A 25,098-nucleotide genomic window follows, 5' to 3' on the forward strand; every position below is an offset into this window, starting at 1 on the left:
AACCCGATTCCCCAATCGATGACGATGGAGCAGACGTTCCATTGCCCGACCAAGAAGAAGTTCGAATAGCAATTACCCGCCTGAAGAACAACAAAGCGGCGGGGGCGGATGGATTGCCAGCCGAGCTATTCAAACACGGCGGCGAAGAACTGATAAGGAGCATGCATCAGCTTCTTTGTAAAATATGGTCGGACGAAAGCATGCCCAACGATTGGAATTTAAGTGTGCTATGCCCAATCCATAAAAAAGGAGACCCCACAATCTGCGCCAACTACCGTGGGATTAGCCTCCTTAATATCGCATATAAGGTTCTATCGAGCGTATTGTGTGAAAGATTAAAGCCCACCGTCAACAAACTGATTGGACCTTATCAGTGTGGCTTCAGACCTGGTAAATCAACAACCGACCAGATATTCACCATGCGCCAAATCTTGGAAAAGACCAGTGAAAGGAGAATCGACACACATCACCTCTTCGTCGATTTTAAAGCTGCTTTCGACAGTACGAAAAGGAGCTGCCTTTATGCCGCAATGTCTGAATTTGGTATCCCCGCAAAACTAATACGGCTGTGTAAACTGACATTGAGCGGGACCAAAAGCTCCGTCAGGATCGGGAAGGACCTCTCCGAGCCGTTCGATACCAAACGAGGTTTCAGACAGGGCGACTCCCTATCGTGCGATTTCTTCAATCTTCTGCTGGAGAAAATTATTCGAGCTGCAGAACTTAATCGAGCAGGTACAATCTTTTATAAGAGTGTACAGCTGCTGGCGTATGCCGATGATATTGATATCATCGGTCTCAACACCCGCGCCGTTAGTTCTGCTTTCTCCAGACTGAACAAGGAAGCAACGCAAATGGGTCTGGCAGTGAACGAGGGCAAGACGAAATATCTCCTGTCATCAAACAAACAGTCGTCGCACTCGCGACTTGGCACTCACGTCACTGTTGACAGTCATAACTTTGAAGTTGTAGATAATTTCGTCTATCTTGGAACCAGCGTAAACACCACCAACAATGTCAGCTTTGAAATCCAACGCAGGATAACTCTTGCCAACAGGTGCTACTTCGGACTAAGTAGGCAATTGAGAAGCAAAGTCCTCTCTCGACGAACAAAAACCAAACTCTATAAGTCACTCATAATACCCGTCCTGTTATATGGTGCAGAGGCTTGGACGATGACAACATCTGATGAGTCGACGTTGCGAGTTTTCGAGAGAAAAGTTCTGCGAAAGATTTATGGTCCTTTGCGCGTTGGCCACGGCGAATATCGCATTCGATGGAACGATGAGCTGTACGAGATATACGGCGACATTGACATAGTTCAGCGAATTAAAAGACAGCGGCTACGCTGGCTAGGTCATGTTGTCCGAATGGACGAAAACACTCCAGCTCTGAAAGTATTCGACGCTGTACCCGCCGGGGGAAGCAGAGGAAGAGGAAGACCTCCACTCCGTTGGAAGGACCAAGTGGAGAAGGACCTGGCTTCGCTTGGAATATCCAATTGGCGCCACGTAGCGAAGAGAAGAAACGACTGGCGCGCTGTTGTTGACTCGGCTATAATCGCGTAAGCGGTGTCTACGCCAGTAAAGAAGAAGAGTAGGATTAGCCACTTGGCGTCACGTAGCCAGTGCTGACAATCCTGCTGATTTAGGTACAAAAGGATGCAAACCTCTGCATCTTGCCACCTCCACCCTATGGTGAAATGGCCCCCGATGGTTAACAGAATCTCCCGATTCTTGGCCACAATCGCCCATGCGTAACATACTTGCCCCAGAAAGTCGTAAAATCGACACTTATCATGCAACACTGGATGACACTGACATCCTTGAACGATTTTCATCGTTCCCCCGAGACCTCCGGGTAGTTGCCTATATGATCAAGTTTTTAGAGCGGCTCAAACTTAAAGTTAAAAGAGCAACTTATTTCCATTGCGATAAATTGACGCACCAAGACTTACAAAAAGCAAAGGTCGCTCTTATCGCATCAACCCAAACGCGCTACTTCAACCGCTACTTCATGAGCGATAATGGCAAAACATTCATTGCAGCCCAACGAGCCACAGAGAAACAGTTCGTCGATTTCTCTAAACAAGTATCACCTGGCATCGTACAAAAGTACGCACCCCAAGGTATCAATTGGCAGTTTATCCCCCCAAGCGCTCCACATATGGGTGGCTTATGGGAATCTGCCGTAAAAAGCTTCAAATCTCATTTTAAAAAGATAGCTGGCAACCACAAATTTAATTACGAAGAATTCAAGACCCTCTTAATTAGAATTGAAGCCGTTCTTAATTCACGGCCTCTCGCTGCACTCTCGCAAGATCCCTCAGACTTTACTGCCCTCAAGCCAGAGCATTTTCTTAAAGTAGCGCCCATTCTGGCCACACCTGAGCCAGGGGTGGAGTCGCTTTCCTTATTAAACCGTTGGGAAAGAATTAAAATTCTCCATCATGACTTCAGTCGTCGATGGAAAGATGATTATTTAAAGGACCTCCACAGAAGGTACCGATGAAAAACAACAGAAAATGCGCCTAAGGTTGGAGATTGTGTCTTGATCAATGACGATTGCCTCCCCCTCACCGAATGGCGGCTTGGCCGCATAGAGAAGCTCTACTACAGCTCCGACGGTCATATTCGCCTAGTCGATCTCCGTACACAAACGGGAACGCTAACCAGGCCGCTCTTTAAGCTATGCTTTTTGCCAACCGCTGATAAAACCGAAAAGTAAACCGATAATAACGTAACCGCAATTAATAGACAAAGAAACAAAAATAAATAATAATAAAAGCCTGCATTAGCCATAAGTAACCGCAAAAACCAAGAAAAATGAGTCGATCCACATGACGACTCACTCGTGCCACATTACGTGGCACCAATGTCCATATGAATATATATATGTATATGCTAATTAAAATAAAATTTTTTAACAGATAACAATGGATGTCGAGATGCCAACTGCGCCCACGCCCACAATACGTTCGGCAGTTACTGTTCCGCGCTCGAAGACTACACCAGTCGCAGCGCCGCGAACCACCATAGACACCGCAGCTCCTCGAGCAGTTTCAACGGCTCCACATAACGACACGCGATCAACGGCTCCGGAACCACCACAATTAGAATGCGCTGCCAGGATGCATCCTCCCCCGGCCTCAACACACACACCACATTACCACACCACATCGATTAACACTTACATTACTAACCGCAACCTTCACCACACCACATCACATCGATTATAATTTACATCCCTAACACGCAACCTTCACCACACCACACCACGGCTTCAGAAAACAGAGGTCTACTGTCGATGCACTGAAAGAAGTGGTCGACACTGCGAAAAGAGCAGTAAGTGGCAAAAGATGGAAAGGTGGTACAAAAAAATATTGTGCGCTGATCACCCTGGATGTGAAGAATGCATTCAACTCTGCTAAATGGGAAAATATATTCGAAGCCCTATATGGAATACGCGCGCCTCAGTACCTCATAAAAATCATTAGGAGTTATTTTAAAAATAGAAAGTTGATCTATGACACCACCGAAGGCATAAAGAGCTACCTCATTACTAGAGATGAGCGATATTGCGATTTTTAAATCACTGTGATTTCAGTGATTGCTATTTTTAAATCACTGTGATTTTATATTGCTATTGCGATCGGAACTAAGTCGACGTTAAAACGGAGACCTTTTGTTGTTGTTGTTGTAGCGGCCGATTTGACAGTGTTTGGCCGAATACAAGTCCGGGTCCCGTCCAGTTACGTACACCCGACTGTCGTGGGAACGACTGAACCTTTTGTCGTTATTGGCGGAAAATTTTTTTTTGGTTCCTGTAACTCGAGTCAAGTTTTTACGCCTTTCTTTTCACTACATTTTCGCAAATGTTGGAGCGGTTCGGATACCTGAAACTTAGAGCTTATTGCATAGTTCATTAGTATGTTGGTATGATCCGCTTTTAATATTTTCAAAGAAAAACTATAAACTCCATAATCCATCAGAATGTTTTGAATACCCGCTAATAATATTTTCAAGACCAAATTAATAACGGGAGTTTCCTAATCTTTGGGAAAATATTAAAAACCCGTAATTTTTTTATTCCATATTTTTTCTGAAATTAATTAGTTACAATTCTTGTTTTCAACACAAAAAGCTTTCAAATTTGGTTTTAACAATAAGTAAAATTAAAAATTTTATTAAAACAAATTAAAATATTCCATTTTGATTATATTTCATCTACCACTTCACACATCACACTTCACTTCTTTTCCTTGATACATACATTTCCTGCCATTATTAAAAATTATAAGAACGTTGCACTCAAAACTTCAAACCGCTTTGACGCAAAATAGCATATACGATATATACAATACCCTGAAGAAAGTTGTTACTTTTCTGCTATTTGCTATTGTGATCGTAATTCACAGGTTCGAACTGCTATCGTAAATCACAAGTTCGAACTGCGATCACAGTTTCGAACTGCGATCGCAATTCACTGGTTCGAACTGCGATCACAGTTTCGAACTGCGATCGCAATCGCAGTTCTTAGAAGCGAACTGCTATTTATAAAAAGTGATCGCAGTTGCGATTTGCGATTTTTCAATTACAGTGAAAAAATCACCGGTAGTGAAATATCGCTCATCACTACCCATTACAAGCGGAGTACCACAAGGATCTGTTTTAGGCCCTCTCTTATGGAATCTAGTTTACGATGGGGTGCTAAGAATTCCACAGCCTACAAACGTTAAGCTAATCGCATACGCGGACGACCTTATAGTGGTAGCAGTAGGTAAACAACTTGATGACCTACAACATAGATGTAACGAATGTATAAATAGTCTACGCCAATGGTTTTCTTCCAAGAGTTTGGAACTGGCTGAGCACAAAACAGAGGTATTGCTCATAAGCACCAGAAAAATTGAGGAAAAAATAACTCTCACTATAGGAGAGTGCGCAATCACTTCACAACCACAGTTGAAGTATTTAGGGGTAATATTGGACTCGAAACTGAAATTCAAGCAGCACTTGGAAAACATAGCAAATAAAGCAAATAAGATTTATAACGCCTTGTCAAGAATGATGGCAAATAGAGGCTGTGTGCGCTCCAGCCGCCGACTTCTAATCGCAAAAGCTACGAGCTCAGTTATACTATATGCAGCTCCAGTATGGATACAGGCACTAAACATAAAAGCATATGCCAAACCAATAAATGCGGTGCATAGACTCACAGCAATAAGAGTAACAAGTGCTTTCCGAACTATCTCCAGCGAAGCATCTGAAGTACTAGCTAGTATGCTGCCCATAGACATCCAGGGTGACGAGCTCACGAGATTATATGAGCTATCAGCGCCAATTACAGAAATTCAAAAGAGAGAAAAGAGAAAGAAGAGCATAAATATATGGCAGCAATGGTGGCAAACCTCAACTAAAGGACGGTGGACCCACAGACTTATACCTGACATACATACGTGGATAAGTAGACGATTTGGGGACCTGAATTTCCACCTGACCCAAATATTAAGCGGGCATGGGTGCTTCAGAGGCTATCTATATAAATTTCAAAACGACGTCAGTCCGTATTGTTCGATGTGTACGGAGTCAATAGAAGACTCTGAGCACGTGTTCTTCCATTGTCCTCGGTTTCTAACCATAAGGGGAAGGCTAGAAACAGCACTAGGTGGTAGTTTAACGGTGGAAAGCTTGACTGCACATATGTGCCAGTCCTCTGAGAAGTGGAAAGCTGTTCACGAAGCGGCTACTTCCATCATGACAATATTAAGACAGTTACAGCAGCCGTCTGTGCTATAGAGGAGACGTAAGATGTCTTGTCGCTCCCATGAAGTAATACCTCATCTGGTGGTTCCGTGGGAGAGTCTTGAGTTGGGAGTAGGTTAGGTTTAGCGGGTTAAAGTCCCGCACTCCGGGTTTCGATGCTTCCTCCTACTATAAAAAAAAAAAAAAAAAAAAAAAAAACACCACACCACACGTACAACCCACATTCTACACGAGAGCAGCACACCGACACCTACACACACATGTACATCACCCACAGTCATACCATCCTATTCAGCGCCAAAGGGGATAAAGAAGGATCGATGATCAGATTCAAGCTCAGTTCGTTTTACGACACTATCATCGTTCGGTCACGTTCGCCTATCCCGCTTCGATTCGCCGCCATTCTTTTGCGAAATTATCAAACTAATTAGCAAAATCGTGTACTTATTCAATTTCTTTTTTTTTTAAATAAAATCTCGGCTAGAGACAACCCCTTTTTTCGGTATTGCACCCCTTTTTGGTTTTGATTTGTGGTGAAGTGGAAAAAAAACTAAAAGGTGAGTGCACTTCAGAACAAGCATAAATATGTATAGTTCATATTTTTGCACAACTTGGTATCGATTGCTTAGTGCATATGTACTAAAAAATCGATTCCACGCCTTAATATAAGATTGTGAAATTTGTCCAAATGCACTGTCGTTATGGCTATATGATAACTCCAATAAATCCAAAAAGGCTAATTAGCATAAATATGTAAAGTTCATATTTTTAAGCAACTTGGTATCGGTAACTTAGTGCATATAAACTAAAAAATCGATTCCAAACCTTAATATAAGATTGTGAAATTTTTCAAATGCACTGTCGTTATGGCTATATGACAACTCCAATAACTTCAAAACGGCTAATTAGCATAAATATGTAAAGGTACGCAACTTGGTATCGATTGCTTAGTGCATATGTACTAAAAAATCGACTATACGCCTTAATATAAGATTGTGAAGTTTTTCCAAATACACTGTCGTTATGGCTATATGATAACTCAAACAACCTCAAAACGGCTAATTAGCATAAATATGTATAGTTCATATTTTTACGCAACTTGGTATCGATTGCTTAGTGCATATGTACTAAAAAAATCGATTCTACACCTTAATATAAGATTGTGAAATTTTTCCAAATACACTGTCGTTATGGCTATTTGACAACCCCAATAAATTTAAAACGGCTTATTAGCATAAATATGTATAGTTCGTATTTTTACGCAAATTGGTATCGAGTGCTTAATGTATATGTAATAAAAAATAGATTCTACACCTTAATATAAGATTGTGAAATTTTTCCAAATGCACTGTCGTTATGGCTATATGATAACTCAAATAACCACAAAACGGCTAATTAGCATAAATATGTATAGTTCATATTTTTACGCAACTTGGTATCGCTTGCTTAGTGCATATAAACTAGAAAATCGATTCTACACCTTAATATAAGATTGTGAAATTTTCCCAAATACACTGTCGTTATGGCTACATGTATGACAACTCCAATAACCTCAAAACGGTTAATTGGCATAAATATGTATAGTTCATATTTTTACGCAACTTGGTATCGGTCACTTAGTGCATATGTATGTACTAAAAAATTGATTCTACGCTTTAATATAAGATTGTGAAATTTTTCCAAATGCGCTGTCGTTATGGCTCTACGATAACTCAAATAACCACAAAACGGCTAATTAGCATAAATATGTATAGTTCATATTTTTACGCAACTTGGTATCGATTGCTTAGTGCATATGTACTAAAAATTCGATTATACGCCTTAATATAAGATTGTGAAATTTTTCCAAATACACTGTCGTTATGGCTATATGACAACTCCAATAACTTCAAAACGGCTTATTAGCATAAATATGCATAGTTCGTATTTTTACGCAAATTGGTATCGAGTGCTTAATGTATATGTGCTAAAAAATCGATTCTACACCTTAATATAAGACTGTGAAATTTTTCCAAATGCACTGTCGTTAAGGCTATATGATAACTCAAATAACCTTAAAACAGCTAACTAGCATAAATATGTATAGTTCACATTTTTACGCAACTTGGTACCGGTTACTTAGTGCATATAAACTAAAAAATCGATTCTACACCTTAATATAAGATTGCGAAATTTTTCCAAATGCACTGTCGTTATGGCTATATGACAACTCCAATAACCTCAAAACGGTTAATTGGCATAAATATGTATAGTTCACATTTTTACGCAACTTGGTATTGATTGCTTAGTGCATATGTACTAAGAAATCGATCCTACACCTTAATATAAGATTGTGAAATTTCTCCAAATGCACTGTCGTTATGGCTATATGATAACTCCAATAATTTCAAAAAGGCTAATTAGCACAAATATGTAAAGTTCATATTTTTACGCAACTAAGTATCGATTGCTTAGTGCACTCCAATAACTTCAAAACCTTACTACCTTATATTTATAAGGCTGTGAAATTTTTCCAAATGCACTGTCGTTAAGGCTATATGACAACTCCAATAACTTCAAAACCTTACCACCTTATATAAGACTCTGAAATTTTTCCAAATGAATTGTCGTTAAGGCTATATGATATCACAAATAACCTCAAAATGGCTAATTAGCATAAATATTAATAGTTCACATTTTTACGCAACTTGGTATCGGTTACTTAGTGCATATAAACTAAAAAATCGATTATACGCCTTAATATAAGATTGTGAAAATATTCCAAACTCACTTTAGTTAATGATATATTACAACTCCAATAAACTCAAAATTGTTAATTATCATAAATATTATAGTTCGTATTTTTACGCAAATTGGTATCGGTGCTTAATGTATATGTGCTAAAAAAATCGATTCTACACCTTAATATAAGACTGTGAAATTTTTATGTATAGTTCACATTTTTACGCAACTTGGTATTGATTGCTTAGTGTATATGTACTAAAAATCGATCCTACACCTTAATATAAGATTGTGAAATTTCTCCAAATGCACTGTCGTTATGGCTATATGATAACTCCAATAATTTCAAAAAGGCTAATTAGCACAAATATGTAAAGTTCATATTTTTACGCAACTAAGTATCGATTGCTTAGTGCACTCCAATAACTTCAAAACCTTACTACCTTATATTTATAAGGCTGTGAAATTTTTCCAAATGCACTGTCGTTAAGGCTATATGACAACTCCAATAACTTCAAAACCTTACCACCTTATATAAGACTCTGAAATTTTTCCAAATGAATTGTCGTTAAGGCTATATGATATCACAAATAACCTCAAAATGGCTAATTAGCATAAATATTAATAGTTCACATTTTTACGCAACTTGGTATCGGTTACTTAGTGCATATAAACTAAAAAATCGATTATACGCCTTAATATAAGATTGTGAAATTTTTCTAAATTCACTATCGTTATGGCTATATGACAACTCCAATAAACTCAAAACGGTTAATTTTCATAAATATGTATAGTTCGTATTTTTACGCAAATTGGTATCGAGTGCTTAATGTATATGTGCTAAAAAATCGATTCTACACCTTAATATAAGACTGTGAAATTTTTCCAAATGCACTGTCGTTAAGGCTATATGATAACACAAATAACCTCAAAACGGCTAATTAGCATAAATATGCATAGTTCACATTTTTACGCAACTTGGTATCGATTGCTTAGTGCGTATGTCTTAGAAAATCGATTATACGCCTTAATATAGGATTGTAAAATTTTTCCAAATACACTGTCGGTATGGCTATTATGACAACTCCAATAACTTCAAAACCTTACCACCTTATATAGGACTGTGAAATTTTTCCAAATGCACTGTCGTTAAGGCTATAAGATAACACAAATAACCTCAAAACGGCTAACTAGCATAAATATGTATAGTTCACATTTTTACGCAACTTGGTATCGGTTACTTAGTGCATATAAACTAAAAAATCTATTCTACACCTTAATATAAGATTGTGAAATTTTTCCAAATGCACTATCGTTATGGCTATATGACAACTCCAATAAACTCAAAACGGTTAATTTTCATAAATATGTATAGTTCACATTTTTACGCAACTAAGTATCGATTGCTTAGTGCATATGTACTAAAAAATCGATTCTACACTGTTGAAGTTGTAATCTTAATATTATTAATATGGCAACCTTCTAAATGATATTATCTGTTTATCTGTACCATAGATTCCTAACTGTAACCGTACATTACTTATGACATTGTACATTCAATTCAGTACAGTTCTTATTAAACCTTTGAACCATAAACACTGCCTTTTCACTATCAGTAATTCTCTGCAACAATGGTTATGGGCCCAGGACAGAACGCACAGGGCACCATTTGTTCTAACGGCAAATAAGTATTAACTGAAGTGAATTTTTTCAATTTCGTGTGTGCGCGGTTTTTAAATACGTTTTCAAAATGAGTTTGTCTCTGCAAATAGAAAAACTTGCAGAAGATAATTACGACGTCTGGTCGGTATCTGTGCGCAGTGTGGTAATTATCACAGATTTATGGTACGTGATTAGTGATAAAAAGCCAGAGGAGGCAACGCCTCAAGATTTGCAAAAATGGGACACAGCAGACCAAAAAGCGTTGGCATGTTTGTTCCTTAATGTGAAACCGACGCAATTATTGCATATGAAATCATGCAAAACGGCATCAGAAGCGTGGCAAAAATTGAAGCAAAATCATATGCCAGTTGGTCCAATTAGAAAAGTGCAGTTATATCAAAAATTGTTGCGTTTGAATATGCAACAAAATGATAACGTGATTCAGTATGTACAGTTTTTTGTCGAAACGGTCGACAAACTAGCGGAATTAAACATACAAATAGCGGATGACTTGAAAGTCATAATGTTGTTGTCAAGTCTTCCTAGCTCGTGAGAAACTTTTGTTGTAGCAATTGAGACGCGCGACGAATTGCCAACTTTTGACACAGTCAAAGCTAAAATTCTAGAAGAAGGTACGCGTAGGCAAGAACGAAGTGAAAGAGAGGACACGCAAGCAGTGTATGCATGCGCAAACAAAAGCACGTATGCAGCACAAAAGCAACTAAGCAGCGTTAGAACACACGATTGGCAAAGCGATGCGACGAAAGAAGTGAAGAAGCAAAAGAAATTCAAATTTAAGGGCAAATGCTTCAATTGTCAACGATCGGGTCATCGGGCAAGTGAATGTCGAAGTGCAAACAAAGTAAGCAGCCAACAAAATGCAGATGAAGAAATGTCAAACTGCTTAATGTTTGGAAGCATTGACGAAAAGCAGAAGAAAAATATTTGGTGCATCGACAGTGGCGCTACTGCTCACATGTCTTGTAATAAAAGTGTGTTTATTTTATTTATTAAGAAAGTAGAAAAATAATGTTAGCAGCTGATCAATATGTTGAATCATACGGTATAGGTACTGTATTGCTGCAAAGTGAAACACGAAAAATAGAACTACAAAACGTTTTATATGTACCAGCGCTACGCATGAATTTTTTGTCAGTGAGTAAAGCAGCACAGTTCGGAAATTACACTATATTTGAAAAAGAAACGGCTTTAGTGAGAAATAAAGAAAAACAATTAGTGTTAAAAGCAAAACGAATAAATAACTTATATTTATATATTGAAAAAAGAGTTGTTGGTGTTGTAAATTTGATAACTAACTCGCAAGTTACAATGTGGCACAACAGATACGGTCACTTGAATTTTAAAAATTTACGTGAACTCAGTGAAGGAGAATTAGTTCATGGTATGAAATTAAAGGGTATACCAAAACAAGTGAATTGCGATACGTGCAATAAAGCGAAAATTTGTGCATTACCATTTGTACAAAAGACTGAGCGTTCAACGAAGAAAGTACTTGAACTTGTGCATACAGATGTGTGCGGGCCTATGAATGTTAAATCGCTAGGTGGTAATCGATTTTTTGTTACATTTATAGACGATTTTTCTAGAAAGACATTTGTATACTTTATGAAAGCCAAAAGTGAAGTTTTTGAAAAATTTAGAAATTTTAAAAGTTATGTTGAATGCCAAATGGACTGTAAAATAAAAGCCATACGAAGTGATAATGGTAGAGAATATATTAACAGTGAATTTGATAATTATTTGAAAAGTTGTGGTATAAGGAGGGAGTTGACTGTCCCGTATACACCCCAGCAAAATGGTGTTGCGGAGCGAGCCAACCGAACTATAGTCGAAATGGCTAAAAGTTTATTAATTCACGATTCAATTAACTTGATCAAGTTTTGTGGGCTGAAGCGGTACAAACCGCAGTGTATTTACGAAATAGATGCCCAACGAAGGCATTGAATTCTCGTACTCCATTTGAGGTGTGGAAGCAGCGTAAACCATCAGTAAAGCATCTACGTATTTTCGGGTCACGTGCATTTGCACTTGACAAAATAAACAAAGGCAAGTTCGATGCGAAAGGCAAGGAGTACATTTTTGTTGGTTACTCCAATACAGCAAAAGCATATCGTTTATATGATCAACAGCGGCATATTATAGTAGAAAGGCGCGACGTTAAATTCATTGAAGGTGAGTTTAATACGAGCATCACTTCAGAAATTAGTTCATCACAATGCAATGGTGATTTCGCGACAAACATCATTCGCCTTAAGTCTCCAGAAAACGAGCAGTCAGCAACTGAAAATGTAGGCGAGCGTGAAATGAACAACGACTTCGACGATGAGGAGGAAGAGTTTGTCACAGCAAGTGATTCTGAAGCAGAGCAGAGTGTAACAAGTTCAGAACAAGATGTGTTACCAAAACGTGGGCGTGGTAGACCAAAACATATTCGAACAGGTCAACCAGGCAGGCCAAAGAAGCAGTTTCAACTTTTAAATGTAAACTCTACAGAAGATGAGGAAACGCCTCAAAGTCCAACGGAAGCATTGAGTGGTCAACATGCAGTTGAATGGCGAAAATCCATGCAGTTGGAATATGATGTTCTTATAGCCAATAATACATGGTTGTTAGTTGATTTACCGAAGGGACAAAAAGCCATTGGTTCAAAATGGGTTTATCGAATCAAGCGAGACGCCAGCGGAAATATCGATAAGTTTAAATCAAGATTAGTTGCAAAAGGTTGTGGGCAACAATTAGGTGTCAACTACTGGGAGACGTTCTCTCCAGTTATACGTTACGAGACGATACGCATGCTTTTTGCGATAGCTGCAGAAAAACAGCTGTACATGCATCATATTGATATATCGAACGCGTATTTGAACAGCAAACTTGAAGAAAATATTTTTATGAAACAACCAAAGGGCTTTATCAGCAAGAAGTATCCAGAAAAGGTGTTAAAGCTACAGAAAGCAATTTATGGATTGAAACAATCCGGCCGTGTTTGGAACATCACGTTAGACGCAGTTTTAACCAGCATCGGGTTCAAAAGGTGTAGACATGAGCCATGTTTGTACGTGAACAACAACGATCAGCAGTATAGTTATATAGCAGTATACGTTGATGATTTGATCATCATATGTCCCAGCGAAAACGAAATAGCCGAAATTAAGAAGAAGATAGCAGCAAAGTTCCAGATGCACGATTACGGTACTGTAAGTTATTTCCTAGGGTTGGAAATACAACGAAAAGGTGAAAAAGGTGCGATTTCTTTGCACCAGAAGAAGTACATCAGAGCAGTTCTCGATTTGTTTGGTATGCAAAATTGCAGGGCAGTAGCAACACCACTTGATCCTGGGTTCCAAGTTGGATGCACAAACAAAAATTGTGTGAAGGTAAATGCTACTGAATATCAATCACTAATCGGTTCTCTTATGTATTTAGCGGTCTTGAGTCGGCCAGATATTTTGCACGCAGTAAGCAAACTTTCCAGGCACAATACAGATCCGCACATTGAACACGAGACAGCAGCTAAGCATATTCTACGTTATTTATCGGGCACCATCGACATGTCCATTGAATATTGCAAGACTGGTGAAGACGTAAAGGGGTTCGCCGACGCTGATTGGGCAAACGATTCGTCTGACAGAAAGTCGTACACAGGGTACGCTTTTTACTTAGGAGGTAGTTCTTTTTCGTGGTCCTCAACGAAGCAGAACATCATAGCGTTAAGCGGCACTGAGGCTGAATATGTAGCCTTAGCAATGGCAGCAAAAGATGCAATATACCTTAGCAGACTATTAAGTGAGATAGGCTGGTCAAGCTCAACACCAATAACGCTATATGGTGACAACATAAGCGCACAACATATCGCTCGTAATCCAACTCACCATAAGCGTACAAAACACATAGATATTAAGTATCATTTCATTCGTGAAAAAGTTGAAAATAATGAAATCAATTTGGAATATGTATCCACAGATAAGAATGTTGCCGATATCTCAACAAAGTCTTTGTCTAAGCAAAAGCACTGTAATTTTGTAAAAATGCTTGGATTAAATAAAAGTTTTGTTAAAAAGTATATATATAAGCTTAAGAAGACGTGTTGAAGTTGTAATCTTAATATTATTAAGCAACCTTCTAAATGATATTATCTGTTTATCTGTACCATAGATTCCTAACTGTAACTGTACATTACTTATGACATTGTACATTCAATTCAGTACAGTTCTTATTAAACCTTTGAACCATAAACACTGCCTTTTCACTATCAGTAGTTCTCTGCAACATACACCTTAATATAAGATTGTGAAATTTTTCCAAATGCACTGTCGTTATGGCTATATGACACCTCCACTAAACTCAAAACGGTTAATTTTCATAAATATGTATAGTTCATATTTTTACGCAACATGGTATCGCTTGCTTAGTGCATATAAACTAGAAAATCGATTCTACACCGTAATATAAGATTGTGAAATTTTTCCAAATACACTGTCGTTATATAACTCAAATAACCTCAAACGGCTAATTAGCATAAATATGTAAAGTTCATAAATTTAAGCAACTTGGTATCGGTTACTTAGTGCATATAAACTAAAAAATCGATTCTACACCTTAATATAAGATTGTGAAATTTTTCCAAATGCACTGTCGTTATGGCTATATGATAACTCAAATAACCACAAAACGGCTAATTAGCATAAATATGTAAAGTTCATAATTTTAAGCAACTTGGTATCGGTTACTTAGTGCATATAAACTAAAAAATCGATTCTACACCTTAATATAAGATTGTGAAATTTTTCCAAATGCACTGTCGTTATGGCTATATGACAACTCCAATAACCTCAAAACGGTTAATTGGCATAAATATGTTTAGTTTATAATTTTGCGCAACTTGGTATCGATTTCTGTTGGATGACAACCCTGTCAACTTCCATATTCATGCAGCCCTGCATTTTTAATTTTTTACTTTGAATGTACTTTTCTAACTCACTTGCGTTTTGACTTTGAATCAATAAACATCATTTTGTACTTTAATATCGAAAGCAATATTGTAGAACCGTTTTATTTTGAACCGGGAATATTCCACAAGGTACGACCTTCCAACAGGTTATGGGCCCAGGTGCAAATTCCTGGGAGCCGAGTAAAATGAGTTCGTCGTTTTTTAATATCGAGAAATTAAATGAATCTTATTACGATTCGTGGAGTCTACAGCTGCAAAGTGTTCTAGTGCATCAGGAATTATGGTCCGTGACGTGCGGAGAGACTGCTTGTCCAGTCGAGGGTGCAGAAGAGAAAAGCGTGTTACTTTGGAAAGCAAAGGAGGAAAAAGCAAAGGCCACAATTATCCTTAGCATAACACCTATGCAAATAAGCCATATTAAAACCTGCAACACAGCGAATCATGCATGGAAACGTTTAAAGGAGGTGCACATACCAGAAGGTCCGGTAAGAAAAGTGACATTGTTTAAGCAGCTAATTGCTACTCGAATGGCTGAGGAAGAGTGTATTCAGCAATATGTTTGCAAGTTTACAACACTCGCAGAAAAGCTAAAAGAAATTGAAGTTGACCTGAAAGAGGAATTGATTGTTATTATGCTACTGGCAAGCCTTCCAAAAAGCTTTGAAAATCTGGTGGTTGCTTTAGAATCGCGTGATACGCTACCATCCCTTAATGCAGTTAAAGTCAAGCTGATAGAAGAAGGCGAACGAAGAAAAATAAGCAGTTCTAAAGGGTGATTTTTTAAGAGCTTGATAACTTTTTTTTTAAAAAAAACGCATAAAATTTGCAAAATCTCATCGGTTCTTTATTTGAAACGTTAGATTGGTTCATGACATTTACTTTTTGAAGATAATTTCATTTAAATGTTGACCGCGGCTGCGTCTTAGGTGGTCCATTCGGAAAGTCCAATTTTGGGCAACTTTTTCGAGCATTTCGGCCGGAATAGCCCGAATTTCTTCGGAAATGTTGTCTTCCAAAGCTGGAATAGTTGCTGGCTTATTTCTGTAGACTTTAGACTTGACGTAGCCCCACAAAAAATAGTCTAAAGGCGTTAAATCGCATGATCTTGGTGGCCAACTTACGGGTCCATTTCTTGAGATGAATTGTTGTCCGAAGTTTTCCCTCAAAATGGCCATAGAATCGCGAGCTGTGTGGCATGTAGCGCCATCTTGTTGAAACCACATGTCAACCAAGTTCAGTTCTTCCATTTTTGGCAACAAAAAGTTTGTTAGCATCGAACGATAGCGATCGCCATTCACCGTAACGTTGCGTCCAACAGCATCTTTGAAAAAATACGGTCCAATGATTCCACCAGCGTACAAACCACACCAAACAGTGCATTTTTCGGGATGCATGGGCAGTTCTTGAACGGCTTCTGGTTGCTCTTCACCCCAAATGCGGCAATTTTGCTTATTTACGTAGCCATTCAACCAGAAATGAGCCTCATCGCTGAACAAAATTTGTCGATAAAACACATTTCGAACCGAACACTGATTTTGGTAATAAAATTCAATGATTTGCAAGCGTTGCTCGTTAGTAAGTCTATTCATGATGAAATGTCAAAGCATACTGAGCATCTTTCTCTTTGACACCATGTCTGAAATCCCACGTGATCTGTCAAATACTAATGCATGAAAATCCTAACCTCAAAAAAATCACCCGTTATATGTACCGAAAGTAGGGCGCAGGCGTTCATAGCACAAGAAAGCACATGCGCTGAAAAAAGGTGTTCGGTTAACGCAAAGTCAAATGACACAGCAAGTTCAAATGGCAAAAGCAATGGCAAAAGCACACGATCGAACCTCAAATGCTATTTCTGTGGAAAAAAAGGCCATTTCGCCGCACAGTGCAAAGAGAAACAACGAGGACATTCTATGCAAAAAAATACAAAGAAAAATGGTCTGTTCGTCGCATTCAATGACCGATTTTTACATAGCGATGCTTGGTGCGTCGACAGCGGCGCTTCTTCACACTTATGTTGCAACCGCAACATGTTCGATAAGTTTGAGACATGCGAAGAATCAATCATGCTGGCGGGCGACAATAAGATGGTAGCAACAGGCAAAGGGGTTGTTAGATTAAAAACAAAGAAGTTTGACGTCACACTTGTCGATGTTCTCTTCGTACCCGGTTTGCAGTGCAACTTCATATCAGTTTCAAAAGCGGTAAGCAGCGGCTACATTGTGGAGTTCAGGCAAAATACAGCAAAAATTATGGACAAGCACGGGGCAATTATATTAAGTGCTAGCAAGGTCAGTGATTTGTATTTAATTGAAACAAATAAAAACAAATTGTATTTTTCGAGGAAAACTATTGATGATGCGATGAAGTGGCATAAGCGTTTAGGTCACTTAAATTTTGAAAGTCTACGGGAGCTGAATAACAAAAACATGGTGCTTGATTTAAAGCTGAAATCATCAGCAGATGTGAAATGTACTTTGTGTATGTCTAGCAAATGCAGTCAACGGCCGTATCGAAGTGCACAAAATTCAGCAGCAGAAGTGTTGGGAGTGGTACATACCGATGTGTGCGGCCCTATCAACAAAATGTCTATCGGCGGTGCGCGGTATTTTTTGACATTCACCGACGATAAAACTCGCTACATTTTTGTTTATTTTTTGCGACACAAAGACGAGGTGTTTGAGAAATTCAAAGAGTTTAAGGCAATGGCACAGTGCCAAACAGGCAAAAAATTGAAAGTGTTAAGAAGCGATAACGGAAAAGAGTTTGTCAACAATGCTTTTGATGAGTGGTCGCAAACCAACAGTGGCGCATTTACGGGCATTTGGGTCATATGCGGTGGCTCTTGATAATCGTCAACATGATAAATTCAAACCAAAGGGGAAGGAATATACAATGGTTGGCTACGCAGATACAGCGAAGGCATACAGATTGTATGATCAAAATGCCTAATTGTAAGCAGAGATGTATACTTTATAGAAAGGACAGAACATACGCAACATTCAGACACAGCATTGGTTGAGGGTATTGTTACAAATGATGATGCAAGAGCGAATGATATCAGTGTTGAGATTTATGATACGCAGTCAAATAAAAATGTTGACCCTGTTGAAGTTGGCTCCGATGATTCACAGTCAGAGGGAAGTAACGATGATTTCGAATCAGCAGAAGAAGAGTTAGTCGATGAAGCGTTATCTAGTGAACATTCAGAACAGTGGTTTAAGGCGATGAAAGACGAATATGATGCGCTGCTCAAGAATAAAACATGGGAGCTCATAGAACTGCCTAAAGGGCAAAAGATTGTGCGAAATAAATGGGTATTCTCTATTAAGAGGGATAAAGAAGGCAATATTCAGCGTTTTAAAGCTAGGCTGGTAGCGAAAGGGTGTTCGCAAATTTATGGCGTTAATTATACGGAAACATTCTCTCCTGTTGTTCGCTATAGTACCATTAGGTTGATATTTGCTATTGCAGCAGAATACGAATTACATTTACACCAAATGGATGTCTCTACTGCTTATCTAAACAGCGAACTGAATGACGAAATTTTCATGTATCAACCAGAGATGTTTGTAGACCAGCGTTACCCAAACCATTGTTTAAAGTTAAAGAAAGCTCTTTACGGGCTTAAACAGTCAGGTCGGCAGTGGAATATGAAATTAAATTCCATATTAAAAGAAATTGGTTTCAAGCAATGTGAAAGTGAGCCATGTGTATACATTAACTATCATAAAGACCAGATTAACATAATCGCAGTATATGTGGATGATCTGTTAATTGCCTGTTCCGATATCAGTTACATGCAGCATATTAAGCGTTTGATTGCGGAAAAGGTGAAAGTAGTAGACAAGGGCCAAGTTCAACATTTTTTAAGCATGGAGATCGAAAGAGATGGCGAAACTGGGGCAATCACTATATGCCATAAGGGCATATTAAAAGATTACCACGCGAACAAGGCATGGAAGATTGTAGACCCATCTCCATCCCATTAGACCCTGGACATAAGGTTAGTTGCGAGGACAAAGGTTGCAATGTGGCTGACCAGTCACAATACCAATCAATTATCGGTTCGCTTATGTATATAGCTGTGTGCACGAGGCCGGATATCTTGCACTCAGTGTGTAAGCTTGCACAGCGCAATACAAAGCCACATGCGGAGCATTTAGCAGCGGCGAAGCGTATATTAAGGTATTTATGTTCAACGCAAGACAAAAAATTGAAATACTCTAGGACCGGTAAACCAATCGAATGTTTTGTGGACGCAGATTGGGGCGGCGACGTAGGTGATCGCAAGTCGTATACAGGATATGCCATCATCATGGCAGGTGGAGTTTTTTCGTACGAATCTAAAAAGCAAACAACAGTAGCCCTCAGTAGCACCGAGGCCGAATATATGGCTTTGACATGTGTTGTTAAAGAAGCCGTTAATTTAAAGCAGTTACTTCGAGATTTATATATACCGTATCCTGATGCGATGATCGTGAATGGTGATAACTTGAGTGCGATGAATTTGGTAAAGAATCCCGTCTATCATTCACGCAGAAAACACATCGATATCAGATATCACTATATCAGAGACATCTATCGAGCAGGCGAAATTGAACTAAAATATTGTAGCAGCAGTAATATGATTGCTGATATTCTTACTAAGAATCTAGCAAGACCAACTCATGAGAAACTTACTGAATGCGGTTGAAATAAATATCACAAACTAATGCTGCACGAATGTGCTCATTGAGGAGGCGTGTTGGATGACAACCCTGTCAACTTCCATATTCATGCAGCCCTGCATTTTTCATTTTTTACTTTGAATGTACTTTTCTAACTCACTTGCGTTTTGACTTTGAATCAATAAACATCATTTTGTACTTTAATATCGAAAGCAATATTGTAGAACCGTTTTATTTTGAACCGGGAACATTCCACAAGGTACGACCTTCCAACAATTTCTTAGTGCATATGTACTAAAAAACCGATTATATGCCTTAATATAAGAATGTGAAATTTTTCCAAATACACTGTCGTTATGGCTATATGACAACTCCAATAACTTCAAAAGCTTACCACCTTATATAAGACTGTGAAATTTTTCCAAATGCACTGTCGTTAAGGCTATATGATAACACAAATAACCTCAAAACGGCTAATTAGCATAAATATGTATAGTTCACATTTTTACGCAACTTGGTATCGATTGCTTAGTGCATATGTACTAAAAAATCGATTATACGCCTTAATATAAGATTGTGAGATTTTTCCAAATACACTGTCGTTATGGCTATATGACAACTCCAATAACTTAAAAACGGCTAATTAGCATAAATATGTATAGTTCATATTTTTACGCAACTTGGTATCGCTTGCTTAGTGCTTATAAACTAGAAAATCGATTCTGTTGAAATTGTATAAGAATAAGCTTAATATGTATGTATAAGATTTTGCATAAGTCTGGCAACACTGCGATGTTTCGTTTGTATTCTTATTTATCGTATTGTTCACTTACACCTACTTTCGCAGTTTACAGTTATGTATATTCTTCTTAAAATGGCATTATCGAATTACAGCTAAAACTGGCAGGTCAATTATTTTCCCACTTAAATTTGTAATTAATCTTAAGTGCGTATTTCACAATTATGCAATTCACAAGTCTCATAAAGTTGTAAGTTATAACGATTCGGAAACATAGCATTGGGAATTGTAAATGTGTAAACTCATTTTTGTATGAAATCCAACAACAATTTTTTTAAACAAGTGTAAAAATTTATAATTTTACGATTTTACGATGCTTTACGACAGGTTGTGAGTACCCCAAATAAATATAATAAATATATTTATTCCAACAAAGGTTATGGGTCCAGACCCATCGCGAATAAGTAGTGCGCGAAAACGGCATTAAAAATCGCTATATCGTGTCGGTGTACAAAAACTTTTGCAAAGCAAAATGAATGTGTCACATCAAATCGAAAAACTTGGTGATGATAACTACGACGTGTGGTGCATGACCATGTGCAGTGTGTTAATTACGGCTGATTTGTGGCAGGTGATCATAAATGCGAAGCCCGAGACAGCAACTGAAGCAGAATCAGCAAAATGGGACACGACAGAACAAAAGGCGTTAGCGTGCCTCATTTTAAACGTAAAGCCAAGTCAGCTTTTGTATCTAAAAGCTGGTACGACCGCAGCGGACGCATGGAAAAAATTGCGTGATGTTCATTTGCCGACTGGACCAGTCAGAAAAGTTCAACTTTACCAAAAGCTTTTGCGCTTAAAGATGCAGCCAGGGGAAGACGCATCAAAATACGTGCAAACATTTGTCGAAACTATAGACAAATTGGCTGAGCTTGACATAAAAGTTAATGATGAACTTAAAGCAATTATGCTTTTGTGTAGCCTACCAAATTCTTGGGAGAATTTTGTTGTTGCGATTGAAACGCGTGACAACTTGCCGTCGTTTGAAGGGGTAAAATTGAAACTTCTAGAAGAAGCTGCGCGAAAGGCAGAAACAAGCGAATGCGATAATTCAAGTGCGTCGGTATACGCACACATACATGTGCAAAGGGATGCGCAACACAATAAGTTTCAAAAAACGAACAGTAGTCATAACGAAAGTGTAAAAAAGAACATAAAGAAAAACGATCAAAAGCAACAATTCAAAGGCAAGTGTTTCTATTGCGATAAAATTGGGCATCGTGCTAGTGAATGTTACATGTAAGTGCCGCGGAGCAAAGAAAAAATACGTGGTGTATTGACAGTGGCGCGACAACACATATGTGCTGCAACAAAAACATGTTTGTGTCGTTCAGTGAAACAAAGACTTCGGTAAAATTAGCAGCTGATAAATACGTTGAATCGTTCGGTATAGGCACAGTTGTCTTAAAAGTAAACAATAGAAATATTGAAATGCGTGATGTGTTGTACGTACCTTCTTTGCAAATGAATTTTTTGTCGGTTAGTAAATCGACACAATACAAAAATTCAATAATATTTGGCGAAAAAGAAGTGCAAATAAAAAACAAAAACAATAAAGTTGTGTTAAGAGCAAAGCAAGGAGGCAACTTGTATTTGTATGAAACGCTGGCGAAAAACAGTGAAGTGCATATGTTAAGGGACACATCAAATGCGAAAAAGTGGCACAATCGCTTTGGCCACCTAAACTTTCAAAGTTTAAAATTACTAATTGATAAAAAATTAGTAGAAGGTATGGACATTGAATGTGTATATACGGACATGAACTGCGATACATGCAACCAAGCAAAATTGTGTGCATTACCATTCTCTAAAAACGCAAAGCGTATGACAAAAAGTGTACTTAAGTTGGTGCACAGCGACGTCTGTGGCCCAATGAACGTTAAATCAATAGATGGAAATCGCTATTTCGTGACTTTCATCGATGACTATACGCGTAAAATTTTTGTTTACTTCATGCGCGCTAAAAATGAAGTGTTTCAGAAATTTAAACTATTTAAAAGCTACGTTGAATTGCAAACCGGTAACAAAATAAAATGTTTGCGTAGTGACAACGGAACTGAATATATGAACAATGAACTTAATAACTTTTTAAATGAATGCGGTATAAAAAGGCAAAACACTGTTCCGTACACGCCTCAACAAAACGGCGTTGCTGAACGCGTTAACCGTACAGTAGTGGAAATGGCGAAAAGTTTATTGATTCACGCGAAATTAGAAGAATTTCTATGGGCCGAAGCTGTACAAACGGCCGCATATATGCGCAACAGGTGCCCCACTAGGGCTTTAAATGGGTGTACCCCTTTCGAAGTGTGGAAAGATCGCAAAGCGTCGGTAAAACATCTTCGAGTTTTCAGTTCACGTGCATTTGCTATAGATAAAAATAGAACGGGCAAATTTAAAGCAAAGGCAAAAGAGTATATTTTCGTCGGCTATTCAATATCAGCAAAAGCTTATCGCTTGTATGATCGCAATAAACGTACAGTGATAGAGCGCAGGGATGTCAAATTTGTTAAAGGTGAGTTTGACACAGTAACATCTGAGAAATGTAATTTATCAGAGCGAAATGATGACTTTGAGACAAACATTATTCGTCTTGAGTCACACACGTCTTCCGAAGAAGATGCAACGTCAAATCAACTTGAAAGTGAGTCAACATCTGAAAATTGTAACGATAAACCACAGTACGAGTGTGGCGACTCCGACGAAGACGAAGAAGAAGAGTTTGTCAGCGCTAGTGATAATGATCAACAAGAAACGCAACAACGGGGCCCAGGGCGTCCAAAAATTATACGCACAGGTCAACCAGGCAGACCCAAAAAGGCGTATTCTTCTTTACTGGCGTAGACACCGCTTACGCGATGATAGCCGAGTCAACAATAGCGCGCCAGACGTTTCTTCTCTTCGCTACGTGGCGCCAATTGGATATTCCAAGCGAAGCCAGGTCCTTTTCCACTTGGTCCTTCCAACGGAGTGGAGGTCTTCCTCTTCCTCTGCTTCCCGCGGCGGGTACTGCGTCGAATACTTTCAGAGCCGGAGTGTTTTCATCCATCCGGACAACATGACCTAGCCAGCGTAGCCACTGTCTCTTAATTCGCTGAACTATGTCAATGTCGTCGTATATCTCGTACAGCTCATCGTTCCATCGAATGCGATATTCGCCGTGGCCAACGCGCAAAGGACCATAAATCTTCCGCAGAACTTTTCTCTCGAAAACTCGCAACGTCGACTCATCGGTTGTTGTCATCGTCCAAGCCTCTGCACCATATAGCAGGACGGGAATTATGAGCGACTTATAGAGTTTGGCTTTTGTTCGTCGAGAGAGGACTTTACTTTTCAATTGCCTACTCAGTCCGAAGTAGCACCTGTTGGCAAGAGTAATCCTGCGTTGGATTTCCAGGCTGACACTGTTGGTGGTGTTAATACTGGTTCCTAAATAGACGAAATTATCTACAACTTCAAAGTTATGACTGTCAACAGTGGCGTGAGTGCCAAGTCGCGAGTGCGACGACTGTTTGTTTGATGACAGGAGATATTTCGTCTTGCCCTCGTTCCCTGCCAGACCCATTTGCGTTGCTTCCTTGTTCAGTCTGGAGAAAGCAGAACTAACGGCGCGGGTGTTGAGATCGATGATATCAATATCATCGGCATACGCCAGCAGCTGTACACTCTTATAAAAGATTGTACCTGCTCGATTAAGTTCTGCAGCTCGAATAATTTTCTCCAGCAGCAGATTGAAGAAGTCGCACGATAGGGAGTCGCCTTGTCTGAAACCTCGTTTTGTATCGAACGGCTCGGAGAGGTCCTTCCCGATCCTGACGGAGCTTTTCGTGTTGCTCAACGTCAGTTTACACAGCCGTATTAGTTTTGCGGGGATACCAAATTCAGACATCGCGGCATAAAGGCAGCTCCTTTTCGTGCTGTCGAAAGCAGCTTTGAAATCGACGAATAGGTGGTGAGTGTCGATTCTCCTTTCACGGGTCTTTTCCAAGATTTGGCGCATGGTGAATATCTGGTCGGTTGTTGATTTACCAGGTCTGAAGCCACACTGATAAGGTCCAATCAGTTTGTTGACGGTGGGGTTTAATCTTTTACACAATACGCTCGACAGAACCTTATATGCGATGTTGAGGAGGCTAATCCCACGGTAGTTGGCGCAGATTGTGGGGTCTCCTTTTTTATGGATTGGGCATAGCACACTTAAATTCCAATCGTTGGGCATACTTTCGTCCGACCATATTTTGCAAAGAAGTTGATGCATGCACCTTATCAGCTCTTCGCCGCCGTATTTGAATAGCTCGGCCGGCAATCCATCGGCCTCTGCCGCTTTGTTGTTTTTCAGTCGGGCAATTGCTATTCGAACTTCTTCATGGTCGGGCAATGGAACGCCTGCTCCATCGTCATCGATTGGGGTATCGGGTTCGCCTTCTCCCGGTGTTGTGCTATCACTGCCATACAGCAGTTTGGAGAAGTGTTCCCTCCATAATTTAAGTATGCTCTGGGCATCGGTAACTA

The sequence above is a fragment of the Bactrocera dorsalis genome, chromosome 2 (assembly GCF_023373825.1).
Source record: "Bactrocera dorsalis isolate Fly_Bdor chromosome 2, ASM2337382v1, whole genome shotgun sequence".
NCBI classification, from domain to species: Eukaryota; Metazoa; Arthropoda; class Insecta; order Diptera; family Tephritidae; genus Bactrocera; species Bactrocera dorsalis.